The sequence below is a fragment of the Nerophis lumbriciformis genome, linkage group LG15, assembly GCF_033978685.3.
Source record: "Nerophis lumbriciformis linkage group LG15, RoL_Nlum_v2.1, whole genome shotgun sequence".
In the NCBI taxonomy this organism is placed as follows: domain Eukaryota; kingdom Metazoa; phylum Chordata; class Actinopteri; order Syngnathiformes; family Syngnathidae; genus Nerophis; species Nerophis lumbriciformis.
The window spans coordinates 2,416,889-2,436,742 of NC_084562.2; the positions used below are offsets into that span (position 1 = coordinate 2,416,889).

The 19,854-nt window shown below is 41.5% G+C and overlaps 1 protein-coding gene across 2 annotated transcripts in view; it reads left to right on the forward strand.

The window, feature by feature from the left end:
• Positions 1-19,854, forward strand: part of LOC133616020 (12S rRNA N(4)-cytidine methyltransferase METTL15-like) — a 187,313-nt gene that overhangs the window by 127,420 nt on the left and 40,039 nt on the right. The gene's annotated exons all lie outside the window — the stretch shown is intronic.

Consider the following 19,854-nt stretch of genomic DNA (forward strand, 5'->3'; position numbering starts at 1 on the left):
TTAAGGGTTGAATTGTCCATCCTTGTTCTATTCTCTGTCACTAGTTTTCTAACCATGCTGAACACCCTCTCTGATGATGCATTCTGCTTCGTCGCCTTGTTGTGTGCGCAGTTGTGCACTGCACTCTCTAAAAGCTGTAGATGTTATTGTCATATATGCATGCACAGTAGATGGCAGTATTGTCCTGTTTAAGAGTGTCACAACATTGCTGTTTACGGCAGACGAACTGCTTTACGGTAGACGAAAACGTGACTGCTGTTGTTGTGTGTTGTTACCGCGCTGGGAGGACGTTAATGAAACTGCCTAACAATAAACCCACATAAGAAACCAAGAACTCGCCCTCGATCATTCTACAGTTATAACGTTTATATTGTGGGAAAGCGGACGTGAAAACAGGCTGTCGACACGTCACTCAGGTCCGCCTGAATTCCGGGAGATTTTCGGTAGAAAATTTGTCCTGGGAGGTTTTCGGGAGAGGTGCTGAATTTCGGGAGTCTCCCGGAAAATCCGGGAGGGTTGGCAAGTATGCCGGCCGGAGATGTTGACATGCGGAGTTTCAAGCACTCCTCATTCTCTAGCAGGTGACTTTTCTAATGATGCTACATATTAGCAGTAATGCTACTTTTTGTAGCAACGCTTTTGCCCCACACTTGACATATTACGGTTTTCTGTTCGACATATTCCCACTTGAAGCCAAACCACCGCCAGACGATGAACCCCGTGCTGTTTTTCTTGGGAATTAACTCCTCCTTCATTTGTTACCAGATTTGCACCTTATTTCTCTCGTATTACCACTCGCACCACAGCTAACGTTACCCATGCTGCTACCTCTCTGCTCCGCGAGGGCGTTTACGTATGTGACGTATGTAAGAAGGTGTGCTTGTTTAAGTCTCTGTGAGAAGGAGAGACAAGAAAGAGTGTGAAGAGCCTGTAGTGTAATGTCCGCAGCTAAAAGCAACTGCATGAGAACATATACGCGAATATCACGATATAGTCATTTTCTATATCGCACAGAGACAAACCCGCGATATATCGAGTATATCGATATATCGCCCAGCCCTACGTGGGCATGCTGTGCACTGTACTTTGGTTTTTCTCATTGTGGTGGAAATTTTTGTGTTGTTTTTATTTCTCTAGTACTGCATATATTATTAAGTTAAATTATTTGTTTTGTGAATTGCCATGAAAATATGTTGCAAGTTAATTTATTGAATTAGAAAGCTTCATTTACATTCTGTGTCATTTACATTCTGTGTCATTTACATTCTGTGTCATTTAGAGCACCTGTGACGAGAGCATATAGGGGCGCACAGGTGAAATTGATTGGACAAATGTCGGGTTGAGAGACTGGCGGTGAAAACAGTTTTTGACCACTTCTAATGCAACACTTGTGCTTAGTTTTTTGTTTATAGTTTTGTATGTAGTTAAACTAGTTTTGTTCACCTTGGATGGACTGTTTGACCTTTTTGCAAATAAAGCTATTTTTTGAGAAACTTAAGTTGGAGTCGGAAGTGCGTTAGAAAGTGCACACCACCTGTCCTGGCTCAGCCCACGGCCTTTGGTTTAGAACCTGGGAAAGCTTGGAAAGGCCGAAACAGTACTTTTAGGTTTAATTCAAAACACAGTCACAATTCCACACAAGATGTGAGTGGGGGTCCCTGCTCCATCAGTAACGATCAGCGTTGATGATGATTTTTTTTGGTTGTGGGCATCACGCAACAGAAGTGGGGCGAGACGGTGTGGCGTGTGATGACGCCTCTGCACAGCAGCATTTTCCGGGTTTTAGAGACTGAGCTTGGGATGCAGCCAGCCGGGTGTGCCTGGAAGACAGCGAGGCATACAGGGTTTGGGGTTACAATGCATGTCTGTTGGCACGTCTTTTGGTCACTCCTCGCGAGAGGAGGGTACTGCTGTGATAATGCATTTTTTCCCTAATATTTGTGGGATCTACTGGTATTGTCCCAAAAAACGACTAGTCGATTGTAATCGACGCCTTAGCGACCATTGTTTTACACAATCAGTGAGTATTAATTTCAGTTTTCATGTTGTCAACCTAAATATTATAAACAACGACTACTGTAAATTCGAGACTGTAAGCCGCTACATTTTTCCTACACTTTGAACCCTGCCGCTAATAAGACAGTGGGACTAATTTATGGATTTTTCCTAGCTGGCGGCAATAATGAACATAGTTTAAAAAAATAACTGAGACGGTATATGGAAAATGTTCTGTGGTTGTTAGAGTTTGGATTATATTTATTGTTTAGATAACATGTAAAGGTGTTTCTTTGGTCAAAATTTTGCATAGATTATGTTTTACAGATTGTTTTCAAGCTGCTTTACTTAACCAACAGGAAGCAATACGTAAAGATAGGCGAACACACTTCCACAGAGCTAAAAATATCTTGTGACGTACCTCAGGGATCAATACCCGGACCAAAATTATTCAATCTCTTCATGAATGACATTTGAAAAGTTACAAAAGACTTAAAGTTAGTATTATTTGCAGATGATACAACAGTGTTTTGTTCAGGAGAGAACACACAGAAGATAATACAAATAACAGAAGAAATTAACAAAATAAAAAGATGGTTTGACAAAAACAGATCTTTGAATCTCAGTGTAACTAAAATAATGCTATTTGGTAACAGTAGAAGAGAAAGCCAAACACAAATACAAATAGACGGAGTAGAAATTGAAAGGGTAAAATAAACCACATTTTTGGGTGTAATAATAGATGATAAAATGAATTGGAAATCTCATGTAAAAAAAAATATACAACATAAAGTAGCAAGAATTACGTCAATAATGAATAAAGCAAAACATGTTGTAGACCAAAAATTACTTCATATTCCCTACTGCTCACTAGTCTTACCATATCTGAGTTATTGTGTAGAAATATGGGGAAACAACTACAAATGTGTGCTTCATTCACTAACGGTGTTCCAAAAAGATCAATTAGAATAATACATAATGTTGAATATAGAGAACATATAAACCCTTTATTTACTGAATCACAATTATTGAAATTCAATGATTTGGTGCATTTGCAAACAGCTACAATGATGTACAAAGCAAACTATAACCTGCTACCCAAGAAAATATACAACAATTATTCTCAATAAAAGAGGAGAAATATAACCTTAGAGGAAAATGTAATTTAAAACATTTGTATGCTCGTACAACACTTAAAACCTTTAGTATATCAGTATGTGGAATTAAATTATGGAATGGATTAAAGTAAAGAAATCAAACAAAGCACCAATATGATTCATTTTAAGAGACTGTTCAAACTACAAGTGTTCACAAAGTACACAGAACAAGAATTTGGATGAACATCTTGAACCCTTTTTTCCCCCTTTTTTTATTGAGACAAATATTATTTATGTATTTAATATTTGTATGTTTATGCACTACTGTGTATTGTATACATGTTCGAAATAAACTGAAACTGAAGTGAACTGAACGGAACTTTCTGACCGTCCCCTCAGGATGCGCTGTTTTGTGGGCGTCCTTATTTACATAGCTCCACTTTGATAGTGTCTTTTCCCCGCCATCGTTGTAGATTTCAGCGCTTACATAGCGAATCTACTGACATATTAAGTTGAAACTATATGCTACTTTGTATTAAAAATGGCAACAGCGGAAGATGCATTTGCGTGTACAAACCAGTCTGCCCCACAACAAGAGGACAGCGAAAAAGAAGGAGCTTATTGACTACAGCTTTGGGACTATATAGACCATATGTGGATAATCAGGTGACGTCATCACAAAAAGCATCACAGGTTTTTCAAATTCCAAACGGCTTGTTTGACGGAAGTAAAGCAAGATTATTTTATAAATATCTCCGCAATGTGTACACAGTGGACTTATGCAAATCCCAAATAAATACTCAACAGCAGGTACCAATAGGTAAAAAAAGTTGGTTTTGCATTATAGGGCCCTTTTAATACTATCGTTACATCGTGATAATGCATGTTGATGACACATTCTAGCTGTGTTACGCAAATTTAACAGCGACAAGTAAATGAACGCGTTCTCAATTCAATCTCGTGACCTCGCTCGCGGCTAACATCCCTCTACAGTGCAAATCCACCTCTAAATTAGTATTCTTGCCTGCATGGCGGCAAATAAAATAAAAACATGTTTTCCTAGAGCCATAACAGACATAGAAATCATTCTACACTACACACCATAGGAGGATATGCTAACAGCTAAGCAAGAGCTTTTTGAATGTAAACAAAGTTGGGCGGATCGATACAGCTATCGACACTAATGATACCAAGTCTAGTATCAGTATGTAGTCGAGACTAAAGTGGTTGATAGATCGATCATTTTACTATCAAAACAATATATTGTTGTTTTTGTTATTGTTTACAAAGTCAGCAAATAAGTCCCTGGACACAGGAGGACTTGAAGGGGGAAAAATTAAGGGTTTAATTTCGAGCCAATTGTAGGAAATAATTCAAGTGTTTAATAGATATTGCTACGCCGCATATCCATGTGATCAAAAATGTAATCATTCAATGATCTTGAAAATTGTAAGTGTCTATATAAGCATTGGTTCAGTGACGTGCGGTGAGGTTGATGGCTGGTGAGGCACTGACTTCATTATAGTCAGATTTACAAACATATGAACCCTAAAGAGTATCTTATTCACCATTTGATTGGCAGCAGTTAACGGGTTATGTTTAAAAGCGCATACCAGCATTCTTCCCTGCTTGGCACTCAGCATCAAGGGTTGGAATTGGGGGTTAAATCACCAAAAATTATTCCCGGGCGCGGCGCCGCTGCTGCCCACTGCTCAAGGCATATACTGTATAACAGCGCATAACAGGAACTTAACATCACAAAGAGGAAAGCCCATTAAAATAGGTTACAAAAGTTATTTAATAAGGAGCCAAAAAGTGCAAAAACAATAATGTTCGTGTTGGAGGAGTTGTGAATTAGGTACACCTGCAGTCTGCAGGTGTACCTAATGTTGTGGTCCTGCAGTCATTCACAACTCCTCCAACATGAACATTATTGTTTTTGAACTTTTTGGCTTCTTATGAAATAACTTTTTTAAATAGATTCAATCTTGCACGTGGAAAGTTTAAGTGTGGGCTTTAGTTGATAAAACACTCCCGTCAGGGGTTGCATCTACAGCTGGGGTGCAGGAAGCGGGATTACTGCGAGCCTCAGCCAGTGAGTCTTTTGCAGCCGTTTTATGATCGCTCAGCACAAGAAATACTTTACACACATACAGTTGTTGACAACATACGCTGTACATTATATACCTCAGCTAACTAAACTATGGAAATGTATAATATAGTTCATATAGCAATACAGTCTCACTGCACAGCAGGCCAGCAGTTAGCCGAGTCAGCAATCCATGTTGAGGCACAACTGAGTGACGTGCCTCAACTGGCTGCTGATCACCTCAACTGGCTGCTGATCACCGCACCGTCTCTTCTCAGTATTTGAACGGCAAATGTGAAAATTTAGCGATTTTAAATAAAAATAATCTAAAACTGGTGAAGTTAAATGGAAAATAACTTTATAGTATAATCACTGGATACATATAACAATTTAATTAAAAAAATATATTTTTAAATTTTTTTTCTTTCCATGATGGCAGGTGAGGCCCCGCCTCACCTGCCTCTAGTGACTGCACGTCACTGCATTGGTATGACCAATACTGCCCCTGTAACTACTTGATATTGGGTCGATACCCGCATTTGTAGTATGGGCCGAGATTCATATAAAGTATCACACAACAGAAGAATACATTTTTATAAAAAAATGTTTCTAGCATTTTAACAGAAGTGCAGATAGAACCATGTTGCAATATGCATTTCTCAGCAGCCAAACTAGTAGCCTTTGTAACCTATTGTGTTCTCTTATAATTAATATACCAAATGATATATGGTGATACTGATCGTTATCGCAGGTACCGCAATATATATTACAATACATCATATGTCATATCGCCCATCCCTTGTAAGCGTTTTGGTGACTTCATGTAAACTGCAAAAAAACTTCTTTTTTTTATTGTGAATGGGTCAATGTGACTTGCATACAGAGGGCTTTTAAAAAGTTTTTTTTCCAGGTGAACTGAGGTAGCACTTATTGAAAATATGAACAGAGAGTATTTGAGCACCAGCCTCCGTGTCTGCTGTGTGTTCTATGTTTATAACCTCCCCTGTTTTTTTTTCCCTTCGCTGGATTGAAGATATTTTCATCACTGCTCCCCTGCTGAAAGCAATCAATCAGCATCTTGTCTTAGGCCTCAGTGACGCAGGTAACGGAACTGAGCAGGTCAACACAAGGGAGTATTTCTGGCATGATTTGTGAAAAGCACCAGCATTTCAAACACGATTGCGCCCTGGCTACATTGTGATGATTTGGTTGCATCGGAAATAGTCGATTTTAAAACAAAAACATATTTGATCTGTTAGGCATTTAAGATGCAGTGAAATGCATGTACTACATTGTTGTTGTTTTTTTTTCAATTTTGGGTAAACCATTTTTAGGATGATCCCAAAAGCTGACACCACAAAAATATTGTGTGCTACAACCATAAATAACTCAAAGGTCTTAAGCAATTACAAGCCCACACTTAGACCTTCGCACATACACTACTGGAACTTGTCCTTTTTAATAATATAAGACATTACATAAGGTATCTATGCCTACAATTATGTAAAAAGTTAATTATTTAAAGATGTTATGAAACTGTTTTGCATTTTTTTTAAATCTCGCAAAACATGATTAAGGAGAGTGTCCTTTTTAAATCAAAAATAATTATCAGTGGACGAGTACACTTCTGAGTATTAGTATCCAGTTATGGAAAAATATTTACTTTCCCGAGACTCAAACTTACTGAAATACATCATTACAAGAATAAGACATATGACAGCAGTGTTTCTTAACCATAGGGCCGGGGGCCCATTGCTGGGGCTCTAGCACCCCTTGGAGGGCTGCCCAAAATACAAAACCCAAAACCAGTAAATTTGGCATGTTGTGTAATTTATAAATAAAAACAGAATACAATGATTTGCAAATCCTTTTCAACTTATATTCAATCGAATAGACTGCAAAGAGAAGATATTTAATGTTCGATCTGAGAAACTTTTTTATTTTATCATCTATCCATCCATTTTCTACCGCTTATTCCCTTCGGGGTCGCGGTTTTTTTATTTTATTTTTTTCAAAATAATCATTAACTTAGAATTTAGGCAGCAACACATTGCAAAAAAGTTGGCACAGGGGCATTTTTACCACTGTGTTACATGGCCTTTCCTTTTAACAACACTCACTAAATGTTTGGGAACTGAGGAGACCAATTTCTTGCTTGATGTACAGCTTAAGTTGTTCAACAGTCTCCATTGTGGTATTTGAGGCTTCATAATGCGCCACACATTTTCAATGGGAGACAGGTCTGGACTACAGGCAGGCCAGTCGAGTACCCGCAATCTTTTACTATGAAGCCACGCTGTTGTAACACGTGGCTTGGCATTGTCTTGCTGAAATAAGCAGGGGCGTCCATGAAAAAGATGTTGCTTGTATGGCAACATATGTTGCTCCAAAACCTGTATGTACCTTTCAGCATTAATGGCGCCTTCACAGATGTGTAAGTTACCCATGCCTTGGGCACTAATACATCCCCGTACCATCACAGATGCTGGCTTTTCAATTTTGCCTATAGAAAAATCCGTATGGTTCTTTTCCTCTTTGGTCCAGGGGACACGACGTCCACAGTTTCCAAAAACAATTTGAAATGTGGACTCGCCAGACCACAGAACACTTTTCCACTGTGCATCAGTCCATCTTAGATGAGCTCGGGCACAGCGAAGCCGGCAGCGTTTCTGGGTGTTGTTGATAAATGGCTTTGGCTTTGCATAGTAGAGTTTTAACTTGCACTTACAGATGCAGCGACAAACTGTAGTTACTGACAGTGTGTTTTCTGAAGTGTTCCTGAGCCCATGTGGTGATATCCTTTACACACTGATTTCGCCTTTTGATGCAGTACCGCCTGTGGGATCCAAGGTCCGTAATATCATCGCTAACGTGCAGTGATTTCTCCAGATTCTCTGAACCTTTTGATGATCTTATGGACCGTAGATGGTGAAATCCCTAAATTCCTTGCAATAGCTCATTGAGAAATGTTGTTCCTAAACTGTTGGACAGTTTGCTCACGCATTTGTTCACAAAGTGGTGACCCTCGCCCCATCCTGGTTTGTGAATGACTGAGCATTTCATGGAAGCTGCTTTTATATCCAATCATGGCACCCACCTGTTCCCAATTAGCCTGTTAACCTGTGGGATGTTCCAAATAAGTGTTTGATGAGCACTTCTCAACTTTCTCAGTCTGTTTTGCCACTTGTGCCAGCTTTTTTGAAACGTGTTGCAGGCATCAAATTCCAAATGAGTTAATGTTAGCAAAAAATAACGTTTTCCAGTTCGACTGTTAAGTATCTTGTCTTTGCAGTCTATTCAATTGAATATAGGTTGAAAAGGATTTGCAAATCATTGTATTCTGTTTTTATTTACGATTTACACAATGTGCCAACTTTACTGGTTTTGGGTTTTGTAGCTGTTTTTCATCTGTGGTTCGTAGAGGCTGCAGCGGTACGCAGTCGTAATACATTTTTTCACCGCTTGTGGCAGTAATGCCAATATTAAACAACCAGAAGAAGTCTGGAACTAAAGTGAAGTCAGAGAAGTTTCTGAAGCGCAAACATTATGACTAAAGTGGTGAAGCTGTATTTCTATATGCACTAAATTAGTTTATCTTATTTATGTTAGCACAACATATGAACAATTTGTTGTCAGTTATTTATGAGTCCCTTCTTATGCAGAATATTTGGTTAGTACTTATTTTTCTAATCAGACTGACCTAAGCCTAAGATAAATAAAAACATTTTTTATTAACAGATGCTTCCATATCATCTGACAATGTTGTATACTCTAAGTAGGTTTGATATAATTATTGAATACAAATAAACTCAAGAGTAAGATTATTAATTCAGTGCTAATAATTGAGGCCCCGGGCCCCTCTGTAATAGAAAATTTGGGTCCCGAGATCAAAAAGGTTAAGAACAACTCAGAGAATATTAGCGAACCATATATAGGCCGTCCACATTGTATGACGTTTCGTGGTCACAAAGCAAAATTATTAATACGGCGTGGCGCAGTGGAAGAGTGGCCGTGCGCGACCCGAGGGTCCCTGGTTCAATCCCCACCTAGTACCAACCTCGTCATGTCCGTTGTGTCCTGAGCAAGACACTTCACCCTTGCTCCTGATGGGTGCTGGTTAGCGCCTTGCATGGCAGCTCCCTCCATCAGTGTGTGAATGTGTGTGTGAATGGGTAAATGTGGAAGTAGTGTCAAAGCGCTTTGAGTACCTTGAAGGTAGAAAAGCGCTATACAAGTACAACCCATTTATCATTTATTATTTATTAAAAAATACAACAAGAAAATGTAATGTCCGCATGGCGCAAGAATATTAGGGATGCATTCATTCCACAATGGCACCAGTGCTGATGTAAACAACTAGACCAAAAAACTAAGTGGATATCAGTACCTCATTTTGGGCACTAAACTTATCAAAATTAATCAAGCTTTCCGCTGACTCATCTGTCGCGATGTGTTACACTTGACGTTAGTTTTTCTCCTGGACAGATGACGGTAGGGCAGCAAAGATTAATCGATGAAATCGATTAATTCGATTAGATATTGTGGCCAAACAGCAACATTTTTGTTTCATCTTTATCACATGGACAAAATAAGACCTTCTGGAGGAAATATATGTGGTCAGATAAAACAAAAATTAAGCTGTTTGGCCCCAAACCCAGTAATTTGTTTGGAAGAGAAAAGGTGAGGCCTTTAATCCCAGGAACACCACACCTACCGTCAAGCATGGTGATGGTAGTATTATGCTCTGGGCCTGGTTTGCTGCCAATGGAACTGGTGCTTTACAAAGAGTAAATGGGGCAATGAAAAAGGAGGATTACCTCCAAATTCTTCAGGACAACCTAAAATCATCAGCCCAGAGGTTGGGTCTTGGGCGCAGTTGGGGGTTCCAACAGGACAATGACCCCAAACACATGTCAAAAGTGGTAAAGGAATGGCTAAATATGGCTAGAATTAAGGTTTTAGAATGGCCTTCCCAAAGTCCTGATTTAAACCCCATTGAGAACATATGGACAATGCTGAAGAAACAAGTCCATGTCAGAAAACCAACAAATTTAGCTGAACTGCATCAATTTTGTCAAGAGGAGTGGTCAACAATTCAACCAGAAACTTGCCAGAAGCTTGTGGATGGCTATCAAATGTGTCTTATTGCAGTGAATCTTGCCAAGGGACATGTAACCAAATATTAACATTGCTGTATGTATACTTTTGCCGATACCGAGTAGTTACAGGATCATACATTGGTCATATTCAAAGTCCTCATGTGTCCAGGGACATATTTATTGAGCTTATAAACATAATACACATTTTAAAAAAACAAAAGAAGATGTTGTGATTAGGGATGTCCGATAATGGCTTTTTGCCGATATTCCGATATTGTCCAACTCTTTAATTACCGATACCGATATCAACCGATATATGCAGTCGTGGAATTAACACATTATTATGCCTAATTTGGACAACCAGGTATGGTGAAGATAAGGTACTTTAAAAAAAATAAATAATAATAAGATAAATAAATTAAAAAAACATTCTTGAATAAAAAAGAAAGTAAAACAATATAAAAACAGTTACATAGAAACTAGTAATTAATGAAAATGAGTAAAATTAACTGTTAAAGGTTAGTACTATTAGTGGACCAGCAGCACGCACAATCATGTGTGCTTACAGACTGTATCCTTTGCAGACTGTATTGATATATATTGATATATAATGTAGGAGCCAGAATATTAATAACAGAAAGAAACAACCCTTTTGTGTGAATGAGTGTAAATGGGGGAGGGATGTTTTTTGGGTTGGTGCACTAATTGTAAGTGTATCTTGTGTTTTTTATGTTGATTTAATAATGAAAAAAACGATACCGATAATTTCCGATATTGCATTTTAACGCATTTATCGGCCGATAATATCGGCAGGCCGATATTATCGGACATCCCTAGTTGTGATGCCAAAAAATATTGACGTAATCATAGTAGTATCGACTATATACACTCCTGTATTTGGTATCATTACAGTGGATGTCAGGTGTAGAACCACCCATGGCGTTTGTTTACATTTTGACGCCGGTGAACTACTGTGTGTAGTGAAGCATGTTTAGCTATTCCTCGTCCTGCAGGGATGATACTTGTTAGAAACGTACTTTATTTGTCGCCATGGAGGCAAGGATTAGTGATTTAGAAGTAGCTAAAACACTGCCGACTGTGGATGGACTTTAGCCGCTAGCTAGCTAGCCATGTCTTAAAGCACCTCTTCCTGAGTTTCAGTGTTATAACTTCACCTTTAACGTTAATTTTTAGGCCAAAATGCATCCGTTCTCCCTTTTCTGTCTACACACTTGTCATGTCTGTGATCATGTTTTGTTTGGCCATGTGCTGTTTTGGTTTTTGGACTCTTTTTAGCATGATGGCAGGTGAGGCGGGGCCTCACCTGCCATCACGGAAACAAAAAAAATGTAAAAAGAAAAAAAAAAAATTAAATTGTTATATGTATCCAGTGATTATACTATAAAGTTATTTTCCATTTAACTTCACCAGTTTTAGATTATTTTTATTCAAAATCGCTGAATTTTCACATTTTCCGTTCAAATACTGAGAAGAGACGGTGCAGTGATCAGCAGCCAGTTGAGGCACGTCACTCAGTTGTGCCTCACCATGGATTGTGGACTCGGCTAACTGCTGGCCTGCTGTGCAGTTAGACCGTATTGCTAAATGAATTATATTATACATTTCTATAGTTTAGTTAGCTGAGGTATATAATGTACAGTGTATTTTGTCAACAACTGTATGTGTGTAACGTATTTCTTGTGCTGAGCAATCATAAAACTGCTGCGAAGACGCACTGGCTGAGGCTCGCAGTAATCCCGCCTCCTGGTGCCGGTTAATGCACCTCCGCCGCAGAGTGCACCCCCGACGGGAGCGCCACACCAACCAAAGCCCACACCCAAACCCTCCACGTGCAAGACCGAATCCACCCAAAAAAAGTCACTTAACAAGAAGCCAAAAAGTGCAAAAACAACAATGCTCGCGCCGGAGGAGCCGTGAACGACTGCAGGGACACAACATTAGGTACACCTGCAGACTGCAGCACAGATTTCATATTTCATTCATTCCCAACTCCTCCAACACGATCACCACTGTTCCTGCACTTATAAGTAAAGGTAAGACCATAATAACGTTTTTTTTAATTAAATGTGCTTTTTTGTGTGCTACAGTTTGTATGTGTAAAGTTAAAGTACCAATGATTGTCACACACACAATAGGTGAGGTGAAATTTGTCATCTGCATTTGACCCATCCCCTTGCTCACCCCCTGGGATGTGAGGGGAGCAGTGGGCAGCAGCGGCGCCGCGCCCGGGAATAATTTTTGGTGATTTAACCCCCAATTCCAACCCTTGATGCTGAGTGCCAAGCAGGGAAGAATGCTGGTATGAGCTTTTAAACATAACCCGTTAACTGCTGCCAATCAAATGGTGAATAAGATACTCTTTAGGGTTCATATGTTTGTAAATCTGACTGTGATGAAGTCAGTGCCTCACCAGCCATGAACCTCACGGCACGTCACTGCTTTTTAGTTCCTCTTTGGTCACCATAGCAACCCATTAGTTCCACCTGCTTCACGTTTTCACTCACGCACCTGTTGTTAATCATGTCGGTGTTATTTAAGCATGTCATTTTCTGTTGGTCGGCCTGGCGACATTAACTCTGTTGACTTCTGCTACCTCTGTCATTATCATGCCCTGTTTATGCTTCATGCCATGCCACGTAAGTGTTTATATTTTCACGTTGCAGTAAGTGTTTTCGTTTTCATGTCCATAGCTTTTGCTCAAGTCCTAGTTTATTGTTTTGTTCATAGCCAAGTGTTATCTCCGCCTTGTGCGCGCTTTTTGTTTGTACCCTTTTGTTTGTACCTTTTTATAGTTATTATTAAATCATGTATATACCTTCAAGCCATGACTGGTCTGGTCCGATTGCATTCCGGGAAAACCATCCACGCAGCCAGCTGCAAAATAGTCCACGTTATGACAACACTGTGTCTGCTTGTAAGTACTCCATGATAGTGCGCTGCCGAACATGCTCGTCTGCTCGTAAACCAGCAAAGACAGGACGTGATGACGACGGAGGCACGAGGGGTGGGGGACCGGTATTTTTTAGAAGCGGTATAGTACCGAATATGATTCATTAGTATTGCGGTACTATACTAATACCGGTATACCATACAACCCTAGTCCTCACAAATATGAATATGAATATGAAGCATTAAATGCATTGGCAAAAAAGTGCATTTCGTGTCCTTGCCTCGATCTTATTGACATTGTTAAAATCAAATGTTGGCAAAGCCCGAACAACCGCCTCTGTGTGTTGCTAAAATATCCACAGCCTGTAGAAATGTGCGTACATCAGCCGTGGAGTTTGCGTGAGGCAACACATATTTCCACGTCAACGTCAGTCTTAATGCATCTCAACTTAGCCGTGAAAAAGGTTGTTTGCCCGGTTTTTGTGCATAAGCAAGCTTGTTACATGAGGCCCCTGGTGAACCGGTGATAATGTGCAAGTAACTTATTTTTTCTAAGTAAAATGGTACCTTGGTTTTCATATGCTCAGGGTTTAAGCTTTTCATTTCGAAATGTCATGACCATATTAAGTTCTTTTTCCAATTACTGCACATATTTTTGCCGTATACTGACCTCCAACGCACAAACTATATTGTATTATTCTTCTTACGTTATTTTGATGATTTCTTTACCTTCAATGTCCACCATATTAATTTACCATCATGAATTCTCGTTGCTACTCCTGTGGATTTGGATCAGCTGCCTGTAATTTTCTTGGTCCAAATGGTATCATTTTGTTTTAAGAAGGATTAATCAAGTAATCAGTCCGTAGGCCTACTCTACAGTCTGTCAGCTACTGTTCTGTCTTCTATATTTAGCTGCACCTCAACTAATGTGCTGTTGTATTTTTCTGCCAAAAGTTGGTCAGCTTGATCGTCGCGGCGAAGATAGTGGCAATATTCATCGTGTCGTTAGCATCGAGTGCCACCGCGTTGGTCCCGCTGTTGTCGTTTGACATCCCTCATGTCAAAGGCGCTCTAAGGCGGAGATGTATTAATGATGATGCAGGAGTCAAGGATGAAGTGTATCAACAGTTTTACTCTCCATTTAACCTGAAAAACAATGGCTGCACTCCTCTCTGAGCTGCCACCTTACCGTGGTAGAGGAGTTTGCGTGTCCCAATGATCCTAGGAGCTATGTTGTCCGGGGGCTTTCATGCCCCCTGGTAGGGTCTCCCAAGACAAACAGGTCCTTGGTGAGGGATCAGACAAAGAGCAGCTCGAAGACTTCTGTGGGAATGAAACAACAAGGATTCAGATTTCCCTTGCCCGGACGCGGGTCACCGGGGCCCCCCTCTGGAGCCAGGCCCGGAGTTGGGGCACAATGGCGAGCGCCTGGTGGCCGGGCCTGTCCCCATGGGGCCCGGCCGGGCACAGCCCGAAGAGGCAACGTGGGTCCCTCCTCCAATGGGCTCACCACTCATGGGAGGAGCCATAGAGGTCGGGTGCAGTGTGAGCTGGGCGGAAGCCGAAGGCAGGGCACTTGGCGGTCCGATCTTCGGCTACATAAGCTAGCTCTTGGGACGTGGAACATCACCTCGCTGGGGGGGAAGGAGCCTGAGCTAGTGCGCGAGGTGGAGAAGTTCCGGCTGGATATAGTCGAACTCACCTCGACGCACAGCAAGGGCTCTCGAACCAGTTCTCTCGAGAGGGGCTGGACTCTCTTCCACACTGGCGTTGCACGCAGTGAGAGGTGACGAGCTGGGGTAGCAATTCTTGTTGCCCCCCGGCTCAAAGCCTGCACGTTGGAGTTCAACCCGGTGGACGAGAGGGTAGCCTCCCTCCGCCTTCGGGTGGGGGGACGGGTCCTGAGTGTTGTTTGTGCTTACGCACCAAACAGCAGTTCAGAGTACCCACCCTTTTTGGATACATTCGAGGGAGTACTGGAAAGTGCTCCCCCGGGTGATTCCCTTGTCCTACTGGGTGACTTCAACGCTCATGTTGGCAACGACAGTGAAACCTGGAGAGGCCGCAGTTCCATGATCGACTTTGTAGTTGTGTCATCGGAATTGTGGCCTCATGTTTTGGACACTCGGGTGAAGGGAGGGGCGGAGCTTTCTACCGATCACCACCTGGTGGTGAGTTGGCTGCGATGGTGGGGGAGGATGCCAGACAGACCTGGCAGGCCCAAACGCATTGTGAGGGTCTGCTGGGAATGTCTGGCAGGGTTTCCTGTCAGAGAGAGTTTCAATTCCCACCTCCAGAAGAACTTTGAACATGTCACGAGGGAGGTGCTGGACATTGAGTCCGAGTGGACCATGTTCCGCGCCTCTATTGTCGAGGCGGCTGATTGGAGCTGTGGCCGCAAGGTAGTTGGTGCCTGTCGTGCACCAACTAGAACCCGTTGGTGGACACCGGCGGTGAGGGATGCCGTCAAGCTGAAGAAGGAGTCCTATCGGGTTCTTTTGGCTCATAGGACTCCGGAGGCAGCGGACAGGTACCGACAGGCCAAGCGGTGTGCAGCTTCAGCGGTCGCGGAGGCAAAAACTCGGACATGGGAGGAGTTCGGCGAGGCCATGGAAAACGACTTCCGGACGGCTTCGAAGCGATTCTGGACCACCATCCGCCGCCTCAGGAAGGGGAAGTAGTGCACTGTCAACACCGTGTATGGTGCGGATGGTGTTCTGCTGACCTCGACTGCGGATGTTGTGGATCGGTGGAGGGAATACTTCGAAGACCTCCTCAATCCCACCGACACGTCTTCCTGTCGTGGGCTCTTCTATTTCTGGGGCTGAGGTTGCTGAGGTAGTTAATAAGCTCCTCGGTGACAAGGCCCCGGGGGTGGATGAGATACGCCCGGAGTTCCTTAAGGCTCTGGATGCTGTGGGGCTGTCTTGGTTGACAACACTCTGCAGCAACGCGTGTACATCGGGGGCGGTACCTCTGGATTGGCAGACCGGGGTGGTGTTTCCTCTCTTTAAAAAGGAGAACCGGAGGGTGTGTTCCAACTATCGTGGGATCACACTCCTCAGCCTTCTCGGTAAGGTCTATTCAGGTGTACTAGAGAGGAGGCTACGCCGGATAGTCGAACCTCGGATTCAGGAGGAACAGTGTGGTTTTCGTCCTGGTCGTGGAACTGTGGACCAGCTCTATACTCTCGGCAGGGTCCTTGAGGGTGCATGGGTGTTTGCCCAACCAGTCTACATGTGCTTTGTGGACTTGGAGAAGGCATTTGACCGTGTCCCTCGGGAGGTCCTGTGGAGAGTGCTCAGAGAGTATGGGGCAGAGGTGTGGACTCGAGTCACATGACTTGGACTCGAGTCAGACTCGAGTCATGAATTTGATGACTTTAGACTCGACTTGACAAAATGTAAAGAGACTTGCAACTCGACTTAGACTTTAACATCAATGACTTGTGACTTCACTTGGACTTGAGCCTTTTGACTTGACATGACTTGACATGACTTGCCACTTTCCCCAAAATCCAAAGCTTAAAAAGTTATTTGGGAGCGCTCCGTATTTTTCATTTTCTTCGTCTGTCTATCAGCGTGTTATTCCTGTCAGCTGGTGTGCTGTCAGTACAACAGCCAATCAAATTAGATTTACGTTGTTTTCATCACGCAGCATTCATCCAATCAAATTGCAGGACAACCAATGAACAAGAGTTGTCCAACAACGTGCCAGTGATAAACAATTATGTTAAAGTTGGTTTCGTTCGGGTATAAAAACTACGACTTGGTCAACAAAAAACGAATTGCCGTATGCAAATCACGCAGTTCGAATATTACAGACGGAGACGCAACAACTTCCAACTTCGTTCGACATTTGAAGTTGCACAAAGAAGGGTAAGTTTTGAATGTAAGATAACGTTTATTGGCTAAGTAACGTGACTTTTATTTGCTGTGTAGTTAAATCAGTGAGGCTGCAAACTCACTGCTAACGTTATAACCATAGACATCTTATAAGTAGACGCAGCATGGAGCGCTACTGCCTACTGGCGCAGACGAGGCGCGTGGCCGCCATCTTGGAGTGGTGATCCGCTCCACTCAGTGCAATTAATTTGGCAGGAGCAATGAACTGTCAGCGCATTTAATTCATTTTACCTCACTGAATACGACTGATTTTCACCCCCTTTTTTGTCATACGTGTAGCTATGATAACAGACACATGTTTTGGCGTGTTTTATTATTCATAGTTTGCTTAACAGTAATATAATATTCTTATACGCTATAAGTGACCAGACGTCCGAGATCAAAACTGGGAATATAATCCCAGAGAAGGGGAAAAAAACGGTAAGCTATTTTTAAATTGAAGAAACAATATCATTAGGTTATATATATATATATATGCGTGTATCCTACATAAACAATGTATGAATACATTAGATATCTATATATCTTAGGGACCTATAGACTGTATCTCTGTTGCTTCAGCAGCAGAGAGTTTATTCTGTCTTGACACTTTGTATTGATATTTTCTATTACATTCTTCCCTTAAATGATAATGTTTGCAGTGATTGTTTTATATGTATTATTTGATGTACCGGTAAGTCGCTTTGGATAAAAGCGTCTGCCAAATACTTAAACATATATAAACACCTGAAAGTCTTCATATCAGCTAAAACCACCAATCTGTTTCACTGGATTCAGAATAAAACCAAATTCTGTTTAACCCAACAATGTTAGTATTTGAATATTGTTACTTGAAGACTGATTCCTGGTTACAATTATACTGTTAAGAAAGTATTGTCTTATACTTTGCCTAAAATGAGAATGCATCATAATCAGTAGTGGCTGGTGAATTTTGTTTTAGGTGGGGCTGAAAGTTTGTAAACCAAACCCCTGTAGGGGCGTCATCCTCCCCCAGAATATTTCTTTGTGATTTTCACATACAAATATTGAAGATCTTTGATCCATCTCAACTCTGTGCTAATATTATTTTCATAAAATACAACCAATAGTACGTTAATGTTAAATCTTACTTGTGAAAAGTAATCCCCCGATTCCTATTTTCAACAGTCCGCTCATTTGAGCAGGAAAACGGTGAACACCACCATCTTTGTTTTCTACCTGTCATCTGTCAGTTTCGGCTGCTCGCCGGCTCCTCATCAGCACTTCAAGATGGCGGCCAAATTGCTCACGTCACAGCAACCAATGCTGCGTCTACTTATAAGATGTCTATGGTTATAACTTCATTGCAAACACGGCAATATGTTGCGTCCACTGCAGTTTGCTACCTTATTCATACTTTTTGTCAAGTGATTTTTTTTTAAGCAGGGTTTCATGAGGTACCTATACATAACGTTACGTTAGTCAATGTATCACACACAGTAACGTAACGTTAGTCAATGTATCACACACAGTAACATTACGTTAGTCAATGTATCACACACAGTAACATTACGTTAGTCAATGTATCACACACAGTAACGTAACGTTAGTCAATGTATCACACACAGTAACGTAACGTTAGACGGCAGTCAGCAGCACCGCGTATTTTAGCCACCTACAAAAAGACAAACAGTCAAATAAAGGTCAGTTAAAATGTATACTATATTAAGAATATGTGTACATATTGCATAGGGTCCTGACATCTAAAAAGTACAACTCTGTTCATTGTTATGTTCATATATTTGTTATGTTTTTCATGTGTACGCACACATCAACACACATACAGTATGAGATGAGATCAATGAGATAAGGTAAGAACAGGATAGAAACTGCTGTGGAACTAGTTACAATGCAATATGCCATGGAAATACAATGTTAACACTTTTGTGCAAATAAGTACAGTTGCACTTGTTTTTTTTCAAATGTGTTTATTCTGTAAAGGAATGAGTTACATGTTTAAAATGACTGGTTAATAGTGCTATTTTGAAGTGCAATGTCAGCACTATCTTTTTCCCTGCAATTTCAAATGCACTTGTTTTAATAAATAAATACAGCGTTTTAAACGCATACACAATCTGTGTAAATATATTAGTCTGTGGTTAAATGACTTGAAAGGACTCGAAACTCAAAATGCAGGACTTGGGACTTGACTTGAGACTTTCCAGTCTTGACTTTGGACTTGACTCGGACTTGCCCTGTCTTGACTCGGGACTTGACTCGAGACTTGAGTGTAAAGACTTGAGACTTACTTGTGACTTGCAAAGCAATGACTTGGTCCCACCTCTGGTATGGGGTATCGGACTGTCTGATTGTGGCTGTCCGCTTCTTGTACGATCAGTGTCAGAGCTTGGTACGCATTGCCAGCAGTAAGTCGGACACGTTTCCAGTGAGGGTTGGACTACGCCAAGGCTGCCCTTTGTCACCGATTCTGTTCATAACTTTTATGGACAGAATTTCTAGGCGCAGTCAAGGCGTTGAGGGGATCCGGTTTGGTGGCTGCAGGATTAGGTCTCTGCCTTTTGCAGATGATGTGGTCCTGATGGCTTCATCTGGCCAGGATCTTCAGCTCTCGCTGGATCGGTTCGCAGCCGAGTGTGAAGCGACTGGGATGAGAATCAGCACCTCCAAGTCCGAGTCCATGGTTCTCGCCCGGAAAAGGGTGGAGTGCCTTCTCCGGGTTGGGGAGGAGACCCTGCCCCAAGTGGAGGAGTTCAAGTACCTAGGAGTCTTGTTCACGA